Source organism: Hyperoodon ampullatus, assembly GCF_949752795.1.
Source record: "Hyperoodon ampullatus genome assembly, contig: scaffold_370, whole genome shotgun sequence".
In the NCBI taxonomy this organism is placed as follows: Eukaryota; Metazoa; Chordata; class Mammalia; order Artiodactyla; family Ziphiidae; genus Hyperoodon; species Hyperoodon ampullatus.
Window position 1 is genome coordinate 143583 of NW_027640745.1, and position 23070 is coordinate 166652.

Consider the following 23070-nt stretch of genomic DNA (forward strand, 5'->3'; position numbering starts at 1 on the left):
ATATAACTCACCACAGCAGGCTTATTATACTCCTTTTAAATAGGTGAGCAGAGGAAGCCACAGGGAAGTCATAGGGTAAAGCCAGAATTTGAACCTAGGTAGACTAGTACACTGTCCACGGCTTTAACTACTATGATAATATATATATATATATATGTCATATATATATATATAACTCCAAGTATTCTGAAGTTACAAAACACTTATCTACCAAAACTCAAAAAGGAGCACACAAAATTGCATAGAAAATAAACATGTAAAAGGTCATAAATAAACCACAATATAACCTGCTCCACATAATATACTGACTGCAGTGTCCTGGGCCTCTCCCATCCTTAGGTAGCTGGAAATTACAACAAAATAATACTTTTCACTTTTGGAAGCCACACTATCTCTCATACCAACCAACCAATTACTTCCTTATAGAGAATAGGAAATTAACCTGAATATCAGAAAAAAAAAATATATATATAGCATTACTGATGTAGAATCTTTATTTAAAGACAATAACTTCAATAGCAGAGGGAACTTTACCATTGCAGGCTTCAGATAACCTCTATATTTCTCAGATTTTATGCTAAATCATAAAATGCCACATTGTGTCTGAAGCTATTTTTTCAATAGTCCATTTTCTTAAATGGACTAGCAAAGCAGTAAATACTGAGGAAAATTTTGGCTCCCAAATCCTAAAGCCATTCTGATTATGCCTGGGTTATCAGGGGGACATCATCGGAACTACCAGAGGACTGGCAGAAATACCAGTGGTCTGGCCAGCTTATAAATTAGAAATTATACAGAATCCAATTTTATTTTTTTGTTAAGTAATTCCTATGAGGTTTTTGGGATGTCAATGTAAAGTCCTTTGATGTGTAATCTTTATCCATTAGATAGGGAACAATGCCAATCCCCATCATAAATACGTTCACAATCTGACACTGAAAATCCACTGTAGGGCATAGGACCTGCAAATAGGATATGAATCACACACATCCATCCACTCATTCAGACAATCCACAAATATTCATTTTTAAGTCTACTATATGCCAATAATGTACCGGGCTCTAAGATGCTAAACCATGCTAAATGCTGAAACAGACGTACTCAGTTCTGGCCCTCCTGGAACTTATGACCTACAGAAGTGCCTTCATTGCAAATGGTCAGGACTCAGCCAATGCTATTATCATCAGCAGGTGACCAAATGATAGAGCTTGCTTTCTAAACAAGCTCCACACTCTTTGCTTTCAACATTTTTGCTTTCCTTCAAGCCACATAATCCAGTGGTCAGTTTCTCCCAGTTAGTGAGGTTTGGGGAAAATGTACCCAGTGAACAATTCCTTGTGGCCTCACTCTTTCCTCACACTCTCCTCTGTCCTCTTGAGCTAAAGAGACCTGGATTCAAGTCACTTGCTCTAACCTTATTATTTTAAAATAGGGCTGCTCCTGCTTTGAGGATTTCCACGGGATCAACACAGTCGCAAAGCAGCACTGAATCAGAAGCAGGTAAATTTCAAAATGACAGCTCTAAAAATATCCACTCTCCTTTTGTTCTCCTCCTATCCCTTTGCTCTGAACACCTCTGCTCTGAGGCTTTGCCTTTACCCTTCTCTGATTACTGCTCCAAAAGGGTTTCCAAGAACCGGGAGTATTTATGGTTTCACTTGCTCCCAAGTCCTTGGTGGAAAAGGATGCTTGCTTTCTGATTCTTACTAATTCCACACTCACATTGTTAACACAAAAATCATCATTTAAAAAAAAATTTCCTCAGCTTCATATTTCATCTGGGCCAACACTGAAAGAATATTTTCAAAGAAACAATATCCTGTCTCCTTTGCTCTTCTGAGTTTCACGTTTTTACCTCCAGTCTCATTTTCAACCCTTATTACGGGATGCATCACCAAAATAGAAGAAAGTTCTTTCTGCTTTCCCTGTACCAGCCAATTATTCTACTTTGTTCTGTCTCTAACGAACAGAATGCGAAATCAACACAAAGCCTGATTATGCGACCTCTTCCAAGGGAAAGGTCTGAGAGTTGTCTATTTACTAATGAAGCTCAGTGTGTATTAAGGGTTGACTGAAGCAATCATCAGGAATTTTCATCCCTTAAATTAGTGTTTTCCACCAGATGCACATTGTTCATTTCAGATAATATAACTTTTAAGTTCAGGATACAACTGGACAAAAGAAAAGAAAAAAAAGTAACCAACACAACATTTGCAGTAATAACACAGTAACAGCTATCATCCTTCCCTGAGGAATTCAGCCTACTTTATGGACACAATTTAGTACAAACTCATAAGAAAGCTAACAAAGCCCAAAACCACTTCACAATAGCGTAGAGAGGTAAAGGTCAAAACTTATTACTGCCAGGCCCAGCAGACAATGGCACCTACCGGAAAGAGCACAGGACAGGAAAACCTGGAAGCCTGTGTTCCAGTTTCGGTTATTCCTGTAAGCATTGGTATGATCTGAGTGAACTCAGCCTGCCCTGCTTTTTCTGTTTATAAAAACCTACATCATCCTCTCATTAGAATGAAATGCCACATCTGAAAACTTGCAGATCTCTTTAGGAAAGAAACAAAACTCATGTTTCTAACCAAAATGGAATAATTCAGTCAATGGAGACATAATAAAAATCTGCCATAAAGCAACTCTTTACTTGAAATCTATCTTTTGTGGTGTATTTATATGGGTAAGGAGTGTAAGGATATCATAAGTAGAGTTACCAATTATTCCAGAAATCAAGGTCATTGAGTTCACATTCCAACTTTGACCTTGACCCAGGCTTACAGAGATGTAACATGTGCCAATACCTCATATCCACCATACATGGGAGAAACAAGGTATGCAGACAGATCTTCTTCTAAGTATCCCATATGTAGTGGTTTTAATACAAGGTCTCAGATTCGTTGCCATTCTTCACATCCAGATGTGGGCATTTTCCCTTGAATTTGGGCAGGCTTTCCATGGCTTCAAACAATAGAGCAGGGGTCAGTAAATTATGGCTGGTGGGCCAAATCTAGGCCTCTACCGGCTTTTATAAATGAAGCTTTATTGGAACACAGCCATGTTCCTTAGTATATGTATTGTTTGTGTCTGTTTTCACATCACAGCAGCGGAGCTAAGTAGTTGCAAAAGAGACTGTATGGCGTGTAAAGCCTAAAATATTGACCGTCTGACACTTTATGGAAAAAGGTCTCCAACGCCTGCAATAGTATAAAGTGATGCTATGTAACATCTAAGACTAGGTCATAAAAGGTCATGCAGCTTTTGCATGATTCTCCTGGAATGCTTCAACCCTGAACGCTCATTCTTGGGATACTCTATCTTGAATCCTAACGACCACGTTATGAGAAGTCCAAGCCACATGGGCAGCCATCTATAGGCACTCCAGGCAACAGTCCTTGTTGGGTGCAGTGTTCAAGTCATCCCATCTCAAGGGCCAGACATGTGAATTAAAATGATCTAGATGATTGCAGCCCCAGCCATTTGAATCCTCATGACTGAGGTTTCAGACATCAGTCACAGAGTAGAGACAAGCCATCTCCTCTGCGTACTGTTTGAATTGCTGACCCACAGAATCTGGGCACATATTAAAATTTTAGTTTATTTCACCACTAAGTTTGGACTTCTTTATTATGTAGCAATAGATAACTAAAGCACTGTGTCTGTACACAGGAGATCTACATTTCACACAGCACATACTTTTAGATGTGAATGTTGACTGCTCAATTTCTAAGAAGAACGTATACACACATATAGGTACAAAATATTTATGTATATGTAAATATTAGACCTATATAAACTAATCTATATTATCCATAAAATGAGGGGCCCTTGATAATGGCTAACATTTCTTTTCGGTATTTATTGTGTCCCAAGAACTGATAAATTCTTGCATTGTGTGAATTTTCTCTTTTAACCCTCATAGCAACGCGCTGAGAGAAGTAATGTTATCTCTATATTATAGATGAGAAAACTGAGGCAAAAACAGATAACATGCTCAAGAGTACTCAACAAGTAAATTTTAGAGTCAAGATTGGAACCCAAGTTCTCAAGGTTTAAATCCCTTACTCTTAGTCACCAAGCTATATACTGAGTAAGGAGATGAAAGCTGAAGCCATTACCTCATGCTCAAGAAGTTAGACAGAAACTTAGCAGGCATGGTTGAAAGAAAACAGGACTTGGAGTCGTAAGTCCAGAGCCTGAGTTATGAAATGAATTCTCCTCTCATCTAGATATAGGTTTGTTTTTAGAAAATGAAAAAGATCACTGCATATTTTGATGGTTAATTTCTGTACTTAATGATTACAAAAGAATGGAATTTTACCAGGGAGCTATTTTGCAATGACATAACTTATTGATTCAAAATCAAACCTTTATTATAAATTCTTGATTCAAAATCAAATCTTTATTAAGTCTCCGTTGCATCAGAAGTCTTTCCCATTCTTCATTTCTTTTAAAACCCTTTCCTGTCTACTCCTGGCCAAAGCTTGAAGCCTATTTTAACATTTGGAAATAAAATAATGAAATAGTCATAACACAGCAATTCCAATGCCTACTGAAATGGAAGCTCTAAATAATTTTGCAGATAATTTAGGAAACTAAAAATATTTACATCATAGATGCAAAGAGAGAAGTTACTTGTGTCATAAAATAAATGGTGAGACAAAAAGTTTCTGGTCAAGTAGATTTGTTTAAATATGAACACTAATTTGAGCTCTATCCCGGTGCTAAAACCCAGTGACAGGTTGCATACAGTTTCTAAAGGGATAGTTCAGTGCATTGGGTCAAATTCATGCCATAAAATGTGGTATTATTAGTAGTACTAGAAGACAGAGTGTGACTGTCTTCTTTGGGACATAGATAAAGACCCCAAGTTAGACAATATCAAGGACAAGTTATGTAGAATAAGATATTATCTCAGTCCTTGGAACATGTCATCCAGGATTGAACAAGAGGTAGATTTATTATGAAGTACATGAAGCCAGAGACAGTAAGCAATGAGTGGTAGTTGGTTAAAATAGACAGGTTTTAGAAGTAGAGGCAGGGATGCAGAAAACAAACTTAGGGTTACCAGGGGATTGTGGTGGGGAGGCTAAATTGGGAGATTGGGGCTGAAATATACACACTGCTATACATAAAATAGATAACTAATAAGAACCTGCTCTTCTTATTAGCACAGGGAACTCCACTCAATACTCTATAACGGGCTATTTGGAAATGACTCTAAAAAAAAATAAAAGTGGATATATGTATATGTATAACAGATTCACTTTGCTGTACACGTGAAATTAACACAACACTGTAAATCAACTATATTCCAATAAAAAATTTTTTAAAAATAGGTTTTAAGAACCATAGTCAGGGAGCAGTGTGGATTGGAAAGACCTGGCAAGAAATATTTCTGCATCCTCAGACAATGCTCCCCAAGCTGGCTATTGCAAGGGTGAGCATTTAAGAGTTCTTTGACCTAAGGAGGACATGAGATTAACAATCAACCCCAATGTGCATGAATTATTCTCCTCTGTGTTATCAGAAATCAGATGGCATCCTAGAGCAAGGGTCAGCAGGTCTTTTCTGTAAAGGGTCAGGTAGTAAATATTTTGGATTTTGTGTACCATACCTCTCCGTTGCAACTGCCTGTCTGCTGCTGTGGCACAGAAACAGCCATGCACCATACGTTAATGAATGGGTGTGGCTGTGTTCAAGCAAAATGTTATGTACAAAACCAGGAGTCAAGCGAGATCTGATCAGTGGGCCAGAGTTTGCGGACCCCAGTTCTGGGTCAGTGTTCACAGCTGAATGAGTCATGAAGCCTTAAGTTCCAGTTCTCATTGTACTACTTTCTACCTGGGTGAACTTGGGTTCATCCTTTTATTTATATGGGCCACTATATTAGTCAAGCTTCTCCAGAAAAACAGAACCAACAGCATGTGTATACAATGTGCCCATATATATTGATAGATATAGATCTAGATATCAATATTGATACCTAGATCTATATCCATATCTATATAAAGATAGAGAAAGAGAGAGAGAGATTTTAAACAATTGGTTCACACAATAATAGAGGCTTGGTCAATTCAAAATCTGCAGCTTAGGCTGTCTAGAGACTCTAGGAAGAGTTGCAGTTCAATTTCTGTAAGTCTTCTTGCAGAATTCCTTTTTGCGACAGCGAGGTCAGTCTTTGTTTTATTAAGAGCTTCAACTGATTGGATGAGGCGCACCCATACTATGGAGGATAATCTGCTTTACTCAAAGTCCAACACCAATGTAAATATGAATTTCATCCAAAAACACCATCACAGAGACTACCCTGGTGGCGCAGTGGTTAAGAATCCGCCTGCAAATGCAGGGGACACAGGTTTGAGCCCTGGTCTGGGAAGATCCCATGTGCCGTGGAGCAAATAAGCCTGTGCACCACAGCTACTGAGCCCGTGCACCTAGAGCCCATGCTCTGCAACAAGAGGAGCCACCGCAATGAGAAGCCTGCACACCACAACAAAGAGTAGCCCTCGCTTGCTGCAAATAGAGAAAGCCCACGTGTGACAACGAAGACCCAATGCAGCCAAAAATATAAATAAATAAATAAATAAATAAATAAATAAATAAATAAATAAAAATTGTAAAAAACACGAAAACACCATCACAGAAATATCCAGAATAATATCTGACCAAATAACTGGGCATGGTGGCCCAGACAAATTGACATAGAAAATTAACCACCTAAGCCATAGTTTTGTCATCTTTTACTGAGAAATTTGACTTATCTGAACTATTTTGATAACTAGAAGATACCTTCTAGAGGTAACACCCTCAGGTTTTTACATGGTAGGCAGCAGAGGGAAAGAGCCCATTTGTCCAGTCAGATGACACCTAAAGGATAAAATTCTGTCTTCTCTTTGCAACCCACAAGGATGAATACCAAAAATACATCACTTATATCTGCTTTAGCTAACATAGGATAGGTCTGGAACAGACCTACGCTCCCAGTAAGCCTCATGAAATGCTGTTTCATTAAGGGGAGACTTTACTTGCTAAGATTAGAAGCAAAAGAGGGTGGTGGATGAAACACTGCCCAAGGATATAAGTTCATGCAAGGAAGCAGGAGAGAGAATGGGTATCCGAAGATGTGCACTCTAAACCAACACTAATTCCACAGCATCGGGTTATAATTCAGGGAGCACAACTGCTGGGGGGTTTTTCCCCCTCTTTTTTTCCCCCAAAGAGGGACAAATCAAGCATACTGACAAAGGAAGAGCATTAGTCACCACAGATAAATTCCTTTTTAGAGGTGATCTCGCAAATAATTTGGCTCAGTGTAGACTATGATTTGGTTCCAAAAACCATAAGCTAGAGCATTTCATTCCAGGTCCCTCCTCAAATATCCATGATAGGTAGAAATTTGGCATCAGTAGTTCTTGAAATCTCCCCAGGTGATTATAATATGCAACCAGGGCTGAGAATCTGGAGATGTAGAGAGAATTTAAATTGAACTTTAGTTAAACAGTAAAACAAGCTCTGACTCTACTGGCTGGAGCTAGAAAAGGGATAGGCATTTATTGGGATGAGAAGATAAAAAAAACCAGGGAGTAAATCAAATGCTTTACACCTGTGCTTAGCTAATTGTTACTCAGATAATTCAGACAATCTTACAGCACCTGAACCCTGAAATTCCTTAGTTCTGTTTAAAAAAAAGTAACTCTTCAAGGAACTGAACTCTGAGAATCATGTAAATCATAAAGAAAAAGAAGAAATCTTATTTTTTGAATTAGATGATTTCATATATACTGTTTCACTTTCATGATATTAACTAGTTAGCTTTCTGTCCATTTTATGTTTGAGGAAAGTAAGGCTTTAAAAAATCTCAGTAATTTTCTCAAGGTCACTTGTTAAGGGTGTGGTAGGCAGCATAATGGCTCCTAAAAATGCCCTCACCCTAATCCCTAGAACCTATTAATGTGTTACCTCACATGGTGAAGAGGACTTTGCAGATATGACTGAAGTTATAGACCTTGAGATAGAAAGAATATCCTGGATTACCTCATGGAACAAATCTAATTGCATGAGTCCTTAAAAGTAGAAAACCATTCCCAACTGTAGAAAGAGAAAGAGAGAGATGTCCTAATAGAAGCAGAATCAGAGAGATGCAACATTTTGGGTTTTGTAGGTGGAGAAAGGGGACTCTGAGTCAAGGACTACAAGGGACCGCTGGAAGCGGATAAAGTCCAGGGAACAGAAACACCCCTAAGAGCCTCCAGAAAAGAATGTAGCTCTGCCAACACTTTTTTTTTTCTTTTTTAACCATCTATATTGGAGTATAACTGATTTACAATGGTGTGTTAGTTTCTGCTTCATAACAAAGTGCATCAGCTATACATATACATATATCCCCATATCTCCTCCCTCTTGCATCTCCCTACCACCCTCCATTCCCGATCGCACCCCTGTAGGTGGACACAAAGCACAGAGCTGGTCTCCCTGTGCTTTGTGGCTGCTTCCCACTAGCTATCTATTTTACATTTGGTAGTGTATATATGTCCATGCCACTCTCTCACTTCATCCCAGATCACCCTTCCCCCTCCCTGTGTCCACAAGTCCTCTCTCTATGGCTGCGTCTTTATTCCTGCCCTGCCCCCTAGGTTCTTCATAACCACTTTTTCTTTTTTTTTAGATTCCATATATATGTGTTAGCATACGGTATTTGTTTTTCTCTTTCTGACTTACTTCACTCTGTATGACAGTCTCTAGGTCAATCCACCTCATTATAAGTAACTCAATTTCATTTCTTTTTATGGCTAAGTAATATTCCATTGTATATATGTGCCACATCTTTATCCATTCATCTGTCGATCCTGCCAACACTTGTACTTTACTCAATTGAGACCAATGTCAGACTTGTAAGGTAATAAATTTACATTGTTTTGAGTCACTATACTTGTGGTAATTTGTATGAAAGCAATAAAAAACTATTACAGGCAAGGGGTCCAGGAGTCTTTTAAAGAGATTTATTGTGCCTGCTGCCACCTTCTTGGTACCCTTTTACATGCCGGCTAAGCAAAAAGGAGTCAGTGAAAAGGAAATTGGACGACAGAAATCAAGACAAATACCCTCAAGGAATCCACAGCTTTCCCAGCATGGTATAGAATGGTATTTGAGACACAAGCCGGGTGGATGAAAGGCTCTTGGTGCTGCAGCCAGGAGTCAGTGCTGTGCCTCTGAAGTGGGAGAGCCAACTTCAGGACACGGGTCCACAAGAGACCTCCCAGCTCCACATAATATCAAGCAGCGAAAATGTCCCAGAGATCTCCATCTCAACGCCAGCACCCAGCTTCAGTCAACGACCACCAAGATACAGTGCTGGTCACCCTATGCCAAGCAACTAGCAAGGCAGGAACACAACCCCACTCATTAGCAGAGAGGCTACCTAAAAACATAATAAGCCACAGGCACCCCAAAACACACCACCAGACATGGACCTGTCCACCAGAAAGACAAGATCGAGCCTCAACCACCAGAACACAGGCATTAGTCCCCCCCCACCAGGAAGCCTACACAACCTACTGAAACAACCTTAGCCACGGGAGACAGACACCAAAAACAACGGGAACTACGAATCTGCAGCCTGCAAAAAGGAGACCCCAAACACAGTAACATAAGCAAAATGAGAAGGCAGAAAAACACACAACAGGTGAAGGAGCAAGATAAAAACCTACCAGACCTAACAAATGAAGAGGTAATAGGCAGTCTACCTGAAAAAGAATTCAGAATAATGATAGTAAAGCTGATCCAAGATTCTATTTCCAAGATCCAAAATCTTGGAAATAGAATAGACAACATGCAAGAAACATTTAACAAGAACCTAGAAGAACTAAAGATGAATCAAGCATCGATTAAAAACACAATAAATGGGGCTTCCCTGGTGGCGCAGTGGTTGAGGGTCCGCCTGCCGATGCAGGGGACGCGGGTTCGTGCCCAGGTCTGGGAGGATCCCACGTGCCGCGGAGCGGCTGGGCCCGTGAGCCGTGGCCACTGAGCCTGTGCTCCGGAGCCTGTGCTCCGCAAGGGGAGAGGCCACAACAGTGAGAGGCCCGCCTACCGCAAAAAAAAAAAAAAAAAAAAAAAAAAAACACAATAAATGAAATGAAAAATACTCTAGATGGGATCTATAGCAGAATAACTGAGGCAGAAGAACGGATAAGTGAGGTGGAAGATAAAATAGTGGAAATAACTGATGCAGAGCAAAATAAAGAAAAAAGAATGAAAATAACAGAGGACGGTCTCAGAGACCTCTGGGACAACATTAAACGCACCAACATTCGAATTATAGGGGTTCCAGAAGAAGAAGAGAAAAAGAAAGGGACTGAGAAAATATTTGAAGAGATTATAGTTGAAAACTTCCCTAATATGGGAAAGGAAATAGTTAATCAAGTCCAGGAGGCACAGAGAGTCCCATACAGAATAAATCCAAGGAGAAATACGCCAAGACACATATTAATCAAACTGTCAAAAATTAAACACAAAGAAATCATATTAAAAGCAGCAAGGGAAAAACAACAAATAACACACAAGGGAATCCCCATCAGGATAACAGCTGACCTCTCAGCAGAAACTCTACAAACCAGAAGGGAGTGGCAGGGCATAATTAAAGTGATGAAGGAGAGAAACCTGCAACCAAGATTACTCTACCCAGCAAGGATCTCATTCAGATTTGATGGAGAAATTAAAACCTTTAGAGACAAGCAAAAGCTCAGAGCGTTCAGAACCACCAAACCAGCTTTACAACAAATGCTAAAGGAACTTCTCTAGGCAAGAAACACAGCAGAAGGAATATACCTACAATAACAAACCCAAAGCAATTAAGGAAATGGGAATAGGAACACACATATCAATAATTACCTTAAATGTAAATGGACTAAATGCTCCCACAAAAGACACAGATTGGCTGAATGGATACAAAAACAAGACCCATATATATGCTGTCTACAAGAGACCCACTTCAGACCTAGAGACACATACAGACTGAAAGTAGGGGATGGAAAAAGATATTCCATGCAAATGGAAATCAAAAGAAAGCTGGAGTAGCAATTCTCATATCAGACAAAATAGACTTTAAAATAAAGACTATTAGAAGAGACAAAGAAGGACACTACATAATGATAAAGGGATCGATCCAAGAAGAAGATATAACAATTGTAAATATTTATGCACCCAACATAGGAGCACCTCAATACATAAGGCAAATACTAACAGCCATAAAAGGGGAAATTGACAGTAACACAATCATAGTAGGAGACTTTAACACCCCACTTTCACCAATGGACAGATCATCCAAAATGAAAATAAATAAGGAAACACAAGCTTTAAATGATACATTAAACAAGATGGACTTAGTTGATATTTATAGGACATTCCATCCAAAAACAACAGAATACACATTTTTCTCAAGTGCTCATGGAACATTCTCCAGGATAGATCATATCTTGGGTCACAAATCAAGCCCTGGTAAATTTAAGAAAATTGAAATTGTATCAAGTATCTTTTCCGACCACAATGCTATGAGACTAGACATCAATTAGAGGAAAAGATCTGTAAAAAATACAAACACATGGAGGCTAAACAATACACTACTCAATAACGAAGTGATCACTGAAGAAATCAAAGAGGAAATTAAAAAATACCTAGAAACAAATGACAATGGAGACACGACGACCCAAAACCTATGTGATGCAGCAAAAGCAGTTCTAAGGGGAAAGTTTATAGCAATACAATCCCACCTTAAGAAACAGGAAACATCTCGAGTAAACAACCTGACCCTGCACCTAAAGCAAATAGAGAAAGAAGAACAAAAGACCCCCAAAGTTAGCAGAAGGAAAGAAATCATAAAGATCAGATCAGAAATAAATGAAAAAGAAATGAAGGAAACGATAGCAAAGATCAACCAAACTAAAAGCTGGTTCTTTGAGAAGATAAACAAAATTGACAAACCATTAGCCAGACTCATCAAGAAAAAAAGGGAGAAGACTCAAATCAATAGAATTAGAAATGAAAAAGGAGAAGTAACAACTGACATTGCAGAAATACAAAAGATCATGAGAGATTACTACAAGCAACTCTATGCCAATAAAATGGACAACCTGGAAGAAATGGACAAATTCTTAGAAATGCACAACCTGCCAAGACTGAATCAGGAAGAAATAGAATATATGAACAGACCAATCACAAGCACTGAAATTGAAACTGTGATTAAAAATCTTCCAACAAACAAAAGCCCAGGACCAGATGGCTTCACAGGCGAATTCTACCAAACATTTAGAGAAGAGCTAACACCCATCCTTCTCAAACTCTTCCAAACAATATCAGAGGAAGGAAAACTACCAAACTCATTCTACAAAGCCACCATCACCTTGGTACCAAAACCAGGGAAGGATGTCACAAAGAAAGAAAACTACAGGCCAATATCACTGATGAACATAGATGCAAAAATCCTCAACAAAATACTAGCAAACAGAATCCAACAGCACATTAAAAGGATCATACACCATGATCAAGTGCGGTTTATTCCAGGAATGCAAGGATTCTTCAATATACGCAAATCAATGAATGTGATACACCATATTAACAAGTTGAAGGAGAATAACCATATGATCATCTCAATAGATGCAGAGAAAGCTTTTGACAAAATTCAACACCCATTTATGATAAAAACCCTGCAGAAAGTAGGCATAGAGGGAACTTTCCTCAACATAATAAACGCCATATATGAAACACCCACAGCCAACATTGTCCTCAATGGTGAAAAATTGAAACCATTTCCACTAAGATCAGGAACAAGACAAGGCTGCCCACTCTCACCACTCTTATTCAACCTAGTTTTGGAAGTTCTAGCCACAGCAATCAGAGAAGAAAAGGAAATAAAAGGAATCCAAATTGGAAAAGAAGAAGTAAAGCTGTCACTGTTTGCAGATGACATGATACTATACATAGAGAATCCTAAAGCTGCTACCAGAAAACTACTAGAGCTAATCAATGAATTTGGTAAAGTAGCAGGATACAAAATTAATGCACAGAAATCTCTGGCATTCCTGTACACTAATGATGAAAAATCTGAAAATGAAATCAAGAAAACACTCCCATTTACCATTGCAACAAAAAGAATAAAATATCTAGGAATAAACCTACCTAAGGAGACAAAAGACCTGTATGCAGAAAATTATAAGACACTGATGAAAGAAATTAAAGATGATACAAATAGATGGAGAGATATACCATGCTCCTGGATTGGAAGAATCAATATTGTGAAAATGACTCTACTACCCAAAGCAATCTACAGATTCAATGCAATCCCTATCAAACTACCACTGGCATTTTTCACAGAAGTAGAACAAAAAATTGCAAAATTTGTTTGGAAAAACAAAAGACCCCGAATAGCCAAAGCAATCTTGAGAACGAAATACGGAGCTGGAGGAATCAGGCTGCCTGACTTCAGACTATACTACAAAGCTACAGTAATCAAGACAGTGTGGTACTGGCATAAAAACAGAATGATAGATCAATGGAACAGGATAGAAAGCCCAGAGATAAACCCACGCACATATGGTCAACTTATCTTTGATAAAGGAGGCAGGAATGTACAGTGGAGAAAGGACAGCCTCTTCAATAAGTGGTGCTGCAAAAACTGGACAGGGGCATGTAAAAGAATGAGATTCGATCATTCCCTAACACCATACACAAAAATAAGCTCAAAGTGGATTAAAGACCTAAATGTAAGGCCAGAAACTATCAAACTCTTAGAGGAAAACATAGGCAGAACACTCTATGACATCAATCACAGCAAGATCCTTTTTGACCCACCTCCTAGAGAAATGGAAATAAAAACAAAGATAAACAAATGGGACCTAATGAAACTTCAAAGCTTTTGCACAGCAAAGGAAACCATAAAGAAGACCAAAAGAGAACCCTCAGAATGGGAAAAAATATTTGCAAATGAAGCCACTGACAAAGGATTGATCTCCAAAATTTATAAGCAGCTCATGCAGCTCAATAGCAAAAAAACAAAGAACCCAATCCAAAAATGGGCAGAAGACTTAAATAGGCATTTCTCCAAAGAAGATATACAGACTGCCAACAAACACATGAAAGAATGCTCAACATCATTAATCATTAGAGAAATGCAAAGCAAAACTACAATGAGATATCATCTCACACCAGTCAGAATGGCCATCATCAAGAAATCTAGAAACAATAAATGCTGGAGAGGGTGTGGAGAAAAGGGAACACTCTTGCACTGCTGGTGGGAATGTGAATTGGTACAGCCACTATGGAGAACAGTATGGAGGTTCCTTAAAAAACTACAAATAGAACTACCATATGATCCAGCAATCCCACTACTAGGCATATACCCTGAGAAAACCATAATTCAAAAAGAGACATGTACCAAAATGTTCATTGCAGCTCTATTCACAATAGCCCGGAGCTGAAAACTACCTAAGTGTCCATCATCGGATGAATGGATAAAGAAGATGTGGCACATATATACAATGGAATATTACTCAGCCATAAAAAGAAACGAAACTGAGCTATTTGTAATGAGGTGGATAGACCTAGAGTCTGTCATACAGAGTGAAGTAAGTCAGAAAGAGAAAGACAAATACCGTATGCTAACACATATATATGGAATTAAAAAAAAAAATGTCATGAAGTACCTAGGGGTAAAACGGGAATAAAGACACAGACCTACTTGAGAATGGACTTGAGGATATGGGGAGGGGGAAGTGTGAGCTGTGACAAAGCGAAAGAGAGGCATGGACATGTATACACTACCAAACGTGAGGTAGATAGATAGTGGGAAGCAGCCGCAGAGCACGGGGAGATCAGCTCGGTACTTTGTGACCGCCTGGAGGGGTGGGATGGGGAGGGTGGGAGGGAGGGAGATGCATGAGGGAAGGGATGTGGGAACGGATGTACATGTATGACTGATTCACTTTGTTATGAAGCAGAAACTAATAAAAAAATAAAATAAAAATAAAAATAAAAACTATTACAGGGGTCCTACAGGAGCCAGGCTATATATTTATACTTAAGTATTTCTGAAATGAATTTAACCTTGTGATTGACAGCAGCAGCAGGTTCCAAGGGATCCCACCACACACCTGAGGCAAAAGCAGCCTAATACAAAGCAGTGACAGCAGCAGGTCACTGCCCCACACTTGGGGTAGAGGGGGACTTGATCTACTGTAGCAGCAGCATAGCCTGAATGGGAACCCATCCTCCTGTGGCACTAGTCCCATCAACATTAGTCTAATCTGCTAGCACCTGCTGCGCCAAACAGGCCCAACATATACAAACCCTCCAACTCAGCAGCATTCAGTGAGCCAGACTCAGTGTTTCCTGAAACTCATATCCAATGGCACTGGAAAGCTCAGACATCACCTAATGTTATGAAAACATAAAAAAAACAACAACAGAAGACTGGGAACTTCAGAAAGGAAAGGGGAACAATGGAATGGGTGAAAACAAATGGGGTAAATATAAGAGACGATCATTAGCCTCATGAGTTTCTTAAATACTATCTGATGGTCAAAGCAAATATTATGACACCATCTGATGTGGTTCTCAATGTAGAGAAAGGAAATACTACAGAAAATCATACTTTAAAACTGGGGAATATTAAGAGACTAAATGGAAGTAAAATTTTGAAACTTCACTTGAAGTAATAAAACACTGATTCCAGTAGGCTATGGTAAGTTACATACGTATACTGTGATGCCAAAAGCAACCACTAAGAAAACTATACAAACAGTACACACAAATGATTATAAATAAATTAAATTAAAATGGACTTATTAAAAAATGTTTAAGTAACCCACAAGAAGGCAAAATAACAGAAACACAAGATTGAGAAACTAAGGTAAAAGACAAAACAAAAAATAAAATGGTAGACCTAATCTTTAACATAGCAATAATTACATTAACTGTAAATGATCTAAATAACCAAGTCAAAGACAGAGATTGGAAGAGTAGATTAAAAATTCACAAGCATGATCCAACTATATACTGTCTATAAGAAGTTTACTTTAAACATCATGATATAGGTAGTTCAAAGTAAAAGGAAGATAATGATATATCATGTGAACGTTAATCAGAAAAAGTAGGAATGGCTATATTAATATCAGATAAAGTAGCCTTCAGAGAAAAGGAAATTATTAGGGGCAAACAGGGTCATTACATAAAGATAACAGGAATAATCCACCTAGATGACCTAATGATACTAAATGTGTATGCACCAAACAACAGAATTTCAAAATACATGAAGCAAACACTGAAAAAAGTAGTAAAAGGAGAAAATTTTAAATCCACAATTATTATTTGAGACTTCAGCACAGCAATTTATAGAACTACCAGAGAGAAAAATCAGCAAGAATATGGAAGAAATGAAAACATCATCAATCAATACGATATAACTGACATTTAAAGAACACACTCAGTAACAGCAGAATACATATTCAAGTGTCCATGGAATATTCACTCATATACTATATACTGGGCAATAAAAAGAACCTTAGCAGATTTAAATTGTAATGTGCCTAAGTGTTGGATGCTAAGACTCAGAGGTTTTCTTATTTCTTTCATTTATATATTCATAAAAAAATTAGCAGATTTAAAAGAATTAAAATCATAGAGTATGTTCTCTAGCCATAATGGAATCAGACTAGAAATCAATAACAGAAAGACAACAGGAAAGTCTTCAGTCACGTGAAAACTAAACATCACAATTCCAAATAACTCATGGGTAAAAAAGACAGCATCAAGGAAATATTTTTTAATGCATAGAATAAAAGAAAATGGAGATATAACAGATCAAAGTTTGCAGAATGAAGTGAAAGCAATGCTGAAAGGGAAGTTTATAGCACTAAATTGGGAAAGAAAGTATTTCAAAGCAATAATCTAGGGCTTCCCTGGTGGCGCAGTGGTTGAAAGTCTGCCTGCTGATGCAGGGGACGCGGGTTCGTGCCCCGGTCCGGGAGGATCCCACGTGCCGCGGAGCGGCTGGGCCCGTGAGCCGTGGCCGCTGGGCCTGTGCGTCCGGAGCCTGTGCTCGCAGCGGGAGAGGCCACAACGGTGAGCGGCCCGCGTACCGCAAAAAAAAAAAAAAAAAGCAATAATATAATTTTCTATATTACAACAGTAAAAATGGAAGAGGAAAAAACACTAAACAAGCAGAAAGAAGGAAATAATAAAGATGAAATAGAAATCCATGAAACTGAAAACAGGAAAATAGGGGGGAAAAATCAATGAAACAAAAGGCTGGTTTTTGGAAATAAACAACCTAATCAATAAAGATCTAGCAAGACTGATAAAGATAAAAAGATGGATGGCACAAATCACAGATATCAGAAATGCAACCAGGGATACCATGACATATCCTGCAGGTTAATAAGGGACAAGTTGTTATGAACAAGTCTACACTATAAATTCAAAAATGTAGATGAAATGGGCCAATGCTTCTACACTCAAAACTACCAAAACTCAGCCAAGATGAAATAGATAATCTCAATTTTCCTGTAACCATTAGAAACACTGATTTTTCATTTAAAAACTCCCAAAAGGAATATTCAGGCTTAGATGTTTCACTTTTACCCAAGACATAAAGAATTAACACCAATTTTACATGATTTGAGAAGAAAGAGAAGTAGAAGGAACAGTTCCTAATTAAATTTATGAAGCCAGTATTACCTTGATACCAAAACCGGACAGGGATAGGATAGAAAGAAGAAAACTACAGACCAATATTTTTTATGAAATTGGCTGTAAAAATCCTCTGCCAAATATTAGCAAATTAAATCCAGAAATATATAAAAAGAATAATATACCATGACCAAGTGGCATTTATTCTAGTTATGCAAAGTTGGTTAAATATTTGAAAATCAAACAATGTTATCCACCATATCCAACAGATTAAAGGGAAAAGTCATGTGATCCTATCCAATAATGCAGAGAAAGCACTTGACAAAATCCAATCCCATTCATGATTGTAAAAACAGAAGAAAAAAGAACTCCAAGCAAACTAGGAATACAAAAGGAACATACTGAAACTCATAAAGATGATCTACAAACAACCTATACCCACATTATATTTAACTGTGAAAGACTGAATGCTTTCTCTGTAAGATCAGAAACAAGGCACGGATATCTACTCTCACCACTTTTATTAAATATATTACTGGAGGTTCTAGTAAGAAAATAAAGCAAAAATAAATAAATACATAAATTTAAAAGTTAAATTTTTAAAAAGTTCATTGAAAAGATAAAAGGACTATTCCTACTATGTTGAATAGGAAGGAATATATCCTACTGAATGTTGAATAGTAATATATCCTATTATATTGCCTAAGGAAAAGTAAAACTGTCTGTGTCTGAAGATGAGATGATAATCTAAATGGAGAAAATACCAAGGAATCCACAAAAAGCTTGAGAAATAATATTAGTTTGTAAATGTTTTAGAGTACAAGATCAACACAATTTTATCACATTATATATTAATAACAAATGTGTAGAAGCTTAAAGTAAAATATGTGATGCCATTTACAACTGACCTAAATAAATACTTAAATACAAGCCCAATAAGACATTTATAGGACCTCTATACTGAAAATTACAAAATGCTGATGAAGAAAAATGTTAAAGTCCCAAACAAATAGGGAGACATACCTTGTTCATGGATTAGAAAACACAACATAATAAAGATGTCAATTCTCCCCAAGAGGCTTAACACAATTACTCTTAAAATGCCCTCAAGGTTTTTGCGGATATAGACAAGCTTTTTCTAAGATTTATATGGTAAGAAGAGGCTGAAGAATAGCTAAAACAATTTGTAAAGGAAGATTAAAATGGGAGGAATTAATCCACCCAATTTCAAGACTTTGCAGTAATTTTGGACGGTAGATACATAGATCAATGGAATGGAATAGAGAACCCAGAAATAGACTGACATAAATACATTTAACCTGTTTTTGACAGCAGTGCAAAAGCTATCAAGGAAGAATAGACATTTCAAAAAATGGTACTGAAACAGTTGGACATCCCTCGACAAAAACAAACAAAAAATGAACCTTAACCTAAACCTCCACACCTTACACAAAAATTAAATCAAAGTGGATCATAATCTGAAATGTAAAAGCAGGACATTTTTAGAAAAAGAAATAGGAGAAAATCTTTGGCATCTAGAACTAGGTGAATAATTCTTAGACTTGACACCGAAAGTATGATCAATAAAAGCAAAAACTGATCAATTGGATCTCATCAAAATGAGTTAAAAATGCTTCATAGAAGATCCTTTTAAGTGGATGAAAACTCAAATTACACAGTGGGAAAACATATTTGAAAATCCCATATGAGACAGATGACTTGTATCTATAATATACAAAGAACTCTCCAAACAACTTAAAAAAATCCAACTAGAAAATAGGCAGAAGACAGGAACAGACATTTCATGGAAGAGAATATACACATGGCAAAGAAGCACATGAAAAGATGCTCAACATCATTAGCATTAGGGAAATGCAAATTAAGACCATAATGAGATATCAGAGAATAACTAAAATTATAGTGACAACATCAAATGCTGGCGAGTACGTAGAAAAGTTTTATCACCTCACTGGTGGGAAAATAAAATGGTTTAGCCACTCTGAGAAACAGCTTGACAGTCTCTTTTAATCCTAAAAGTAGATTCACCCTACAACGCAGTACTTGTACTCTTGAGCATTTATCCAAAAGAAACAAAAACTTAATTAAGTTCCCACAGAAACTTACACATAAATGTTCATAGCAGTTTTATTTATAATAGCCAAAAACTGGCAACTACCCAAATGTCTTTCAATGGATGAATGTTGAAACAAATTGTGATAAAATCTTATGATAGAATACTACAGAGCAACGAAAAGGAACAAATTATTAATATATGCAAAAATTAAAATGAACTTCAAGGGAATGATGCTGAAGAAAAAATTTTTAAAAGCCAATCTCCGAAGATTAAGTAATTCATGATTATGTTTACATATTATTCTTAAAATAACAAAACTGTGGAGATGGAGAACAGATTAGAAGTTGCCAAGGGTTAGAGATGGGGGTAGAAGGTACAGTGGGGAAACTTTGTGAGGTTTTTGTGGTCCCAGTACAAATAATACAGCACTCTTGGTTTTAATCCCTAAAGATGTTTAAAAACAATTCCTAATAAGAGTTGTCCAGATATTTAGCAATGGCAGCAGATTACAGGTATAGCTCCCCAACATGACAACTTCAAAAGAGATTGTACTAATTCAATGCATATGTTAATTTTAAAAAGGCCAGTCACAGTACTTAAATGGTATATATCTTAACGATATTATTCTAAGTGTCTAGCTATACCAGATGGACTAGCAGGATTTTCTGTACATTCAATCTTATTTAAGACAGTAAATCTTATAATAAGAGAGTTCAAAAAAGAAAAAGAAAAAACAACAAACCTCAACTACAGTTGGATATTCTCATAGGAAGATGAGGTGAAAATATGTAGCAGTGGTTCAAAAGCTTAAGCAGTGGCACCTAAATTTGGCTGCATATTAGAATCATCTGAAGCACTTTTTAAAAACCCTCACACTGACTGTTGGTCATCCTAGACCAATAAAATAATTTTAAATCTCCTCAGACGATGCCAGTGTCTAGCCAGAACTGAGAACCAGCGGACTAAGCAGCAGGGGATGTTTCTACAAAGATTTCTTAACAATAAGTCCTTTCACCCAATCAGATTTACCTTCCCACAAAGGGGTAAAGAAGGCTAGATGCTGTCCATACTTGCTTAGCTTTAATTAGCACTTGTGACTTGCCCAAATCCTAGATCATGTTTCCCCTAAATTTCATGTTATTCCCTAAGTTTTTCAAATCCAGGGCTAAGGGGTTTGCCAGGATGAGATTTTAAGTGTTCACACAGGGGAAGTCCCTGGCAAACCAGGACAGCGGTCACTACATTGAAATGTAAAGCATCCTAAATAACCCTGCCACTGCTCCCAGATACTAGTCTGTGCCAACCAGTGGAGAAAAGGCATTCTCCATTACTACCACGGCAAATGCTGCTGTACTTGCCTTGGCTACTCCCTATCTCTTCCAGGCGTCACTCCCCTTCACCTGCTGGTGGACGCTTTGGCCAGCTGACAATGCAGATATCTTCAAACTTTAAGGTGAATAAAAATCATATGGAGGGCCTGTTATAACAGAGATCACTGAGCCCCACTAGAGTTGCTGATTCCATAGGGCTTGGATAGGGCCCTAAAACTTGAATATCTGACACATTATCAGGGGACGCTGGTAAAGCTGGTCAGCTTGTTACCGAATGCAGGTTCGTGTGTCTGAAGCACAGTGAGGCCAAACAAACCTAAAGGTTGGAGTCTGGAGAAGAGAAAGGTTTATTGCAGGATCGAGCAAGGAGAGGGGTGGTCCGTGTTCCAAAACCCCTGAAATCTCCAAAGGATTTCAGCAAAGCATTTTTAAAGGCCAGGTGAGGGAGGGACATCCCAGGGCATGTGATCAGCTCGTGCACAATCCTCTGATTGGCTGATGTTGAGGCCACAAGGCAGGTAACATTATCCATCCTTAGGTGCCAGAAGGTCTGGGGGCTACGTGCTCATGATCATCAAGGAGTTCATTTCTTCCATTGGGTGGTGGTTTTTAGTGTCTGAAAACTCAAGAAATATGCCTGAGATACTATTATCTGAGTACTTCAGAGAGAAACTACAATAGAGGATATGGGGGATGGGTCTGTCCTAGGAAGGCCCCATAGGGTACTGCTTGGTTACAAGGTGACCATACTTTGAGAACCACTGCTCTAGTGGCTTGGAATGTTAAGAAAGTAATGGAAGAATCCCTTCCCAGATCTAGATTCTAGTATCACCAGCTATTTTGGTGGGAGGAAGGGTAAGTTTTGTCCTTGCTTGGACTTCTTGTTCATTTATATCAAAGCCTATTTGAGGCAGTGCGTTCGGCAGTCCTGCAGATCTGTCTTTTGCTTCAACAGTGTTTGGAATGAACAGACCCAGGGACGCTCCTTGCTCCAGCCCCCGACCACCCTCCAACCTTTCTTCCTTTCGCAACCTTTGGAATCAGACACTCAGCTATCCTCAGCCTCCAGGACAGGCCAACACCATTCTTTGAGCTTAGCTCCTTATCACTGATCAACCACGAGTTCCCAGGTTCGTCAGAATTATTCCACCGAGGTGGAGGCCGCCGTCCACCGCCTGTTCAACATGCATCTGTGGACACTTACCTCTCTCTGAGCATCTATTTCGACAGCAACAATGGGACTCTGGACAGTATGGGCCACATTTTTCGCCAACTGGCTGAGGAGAAGTGTGAGGGCGCCCAGCGCCTCTTGAAAATGCAAAACCAGTGCTGCGGCCGCGCCCTCTTCCAGGATGCGCGGAAGCCTTCTCAGGATGAGTGGGGTAAAACCCAGGATGCTGTGGAAGCCGCCATTCTTAGGGAGAAGAATCGGAACCAGGCACTATCGGATCTGCGCGCCCTGGGTCCTGCCCGTGAAGACTCCCAGCTCTGTGACTTCCTGGAGAGCCGCTTCCTGGAGGAGCAGGTGAAACTCATCCAGAAGATGGGCGACCACCTGACCAACCTCCGCAGGCTGGCTGGTCCGCAGGTTGTGCTGGGCGACTATCTCTTTGAAAGGCTCACCCTCGAGCCAAACAGGAGTCTCTGAAGTCCAGCCGCGTCTGAGGAGACCCTCTGGCATCAGAGCTTCTGCCTGAAGCCCCGCTCTGCAGCCACTAGGCAGCTTTGTAACCGCCCTGGAGCCCTCTCCCAAGCCTTGGACCAGATGGAAACAATAACGCTTTTTGCAGAAGGAAAAAAAAAAGCCTATTTGAAATACAAACAGAATAAAGCGAAAAAAAGAAATATATACATATATTCACGTTCTTTTAACATATGAATTGCCCCACTTTATCTGTGTGAAGTAAGTTTGTTCCCATTATTGGGCTGGTTCTCAAGCTTTGCTGCTCGTTTGAATTACCTAAAGAGCTTTGAAGA

At 38.6% G+C, this 23070-nt stretch overlaps 1 pseudogene across 1 annotated transcript; it reads left to right on the top strand.

Annotated features, from left to right (window-relative positions):
- Nucleotides 1-1076: 1076 nt before the first annotated feature.
- LOC307070060 (ferritin light chain-like) lies at nt 1077-22741 on the top strand (annotated as a pseudogene). Its single transcript has 4 exons — nt 1077-1156; nt 1433-1500; nt 2368-2458; nt 22217-22741. The product of its transcript is annotated as a ferritin light chain-like (transcript).
- Nucleotides 22742-23070: the final 329 nt, after the last annotated feature.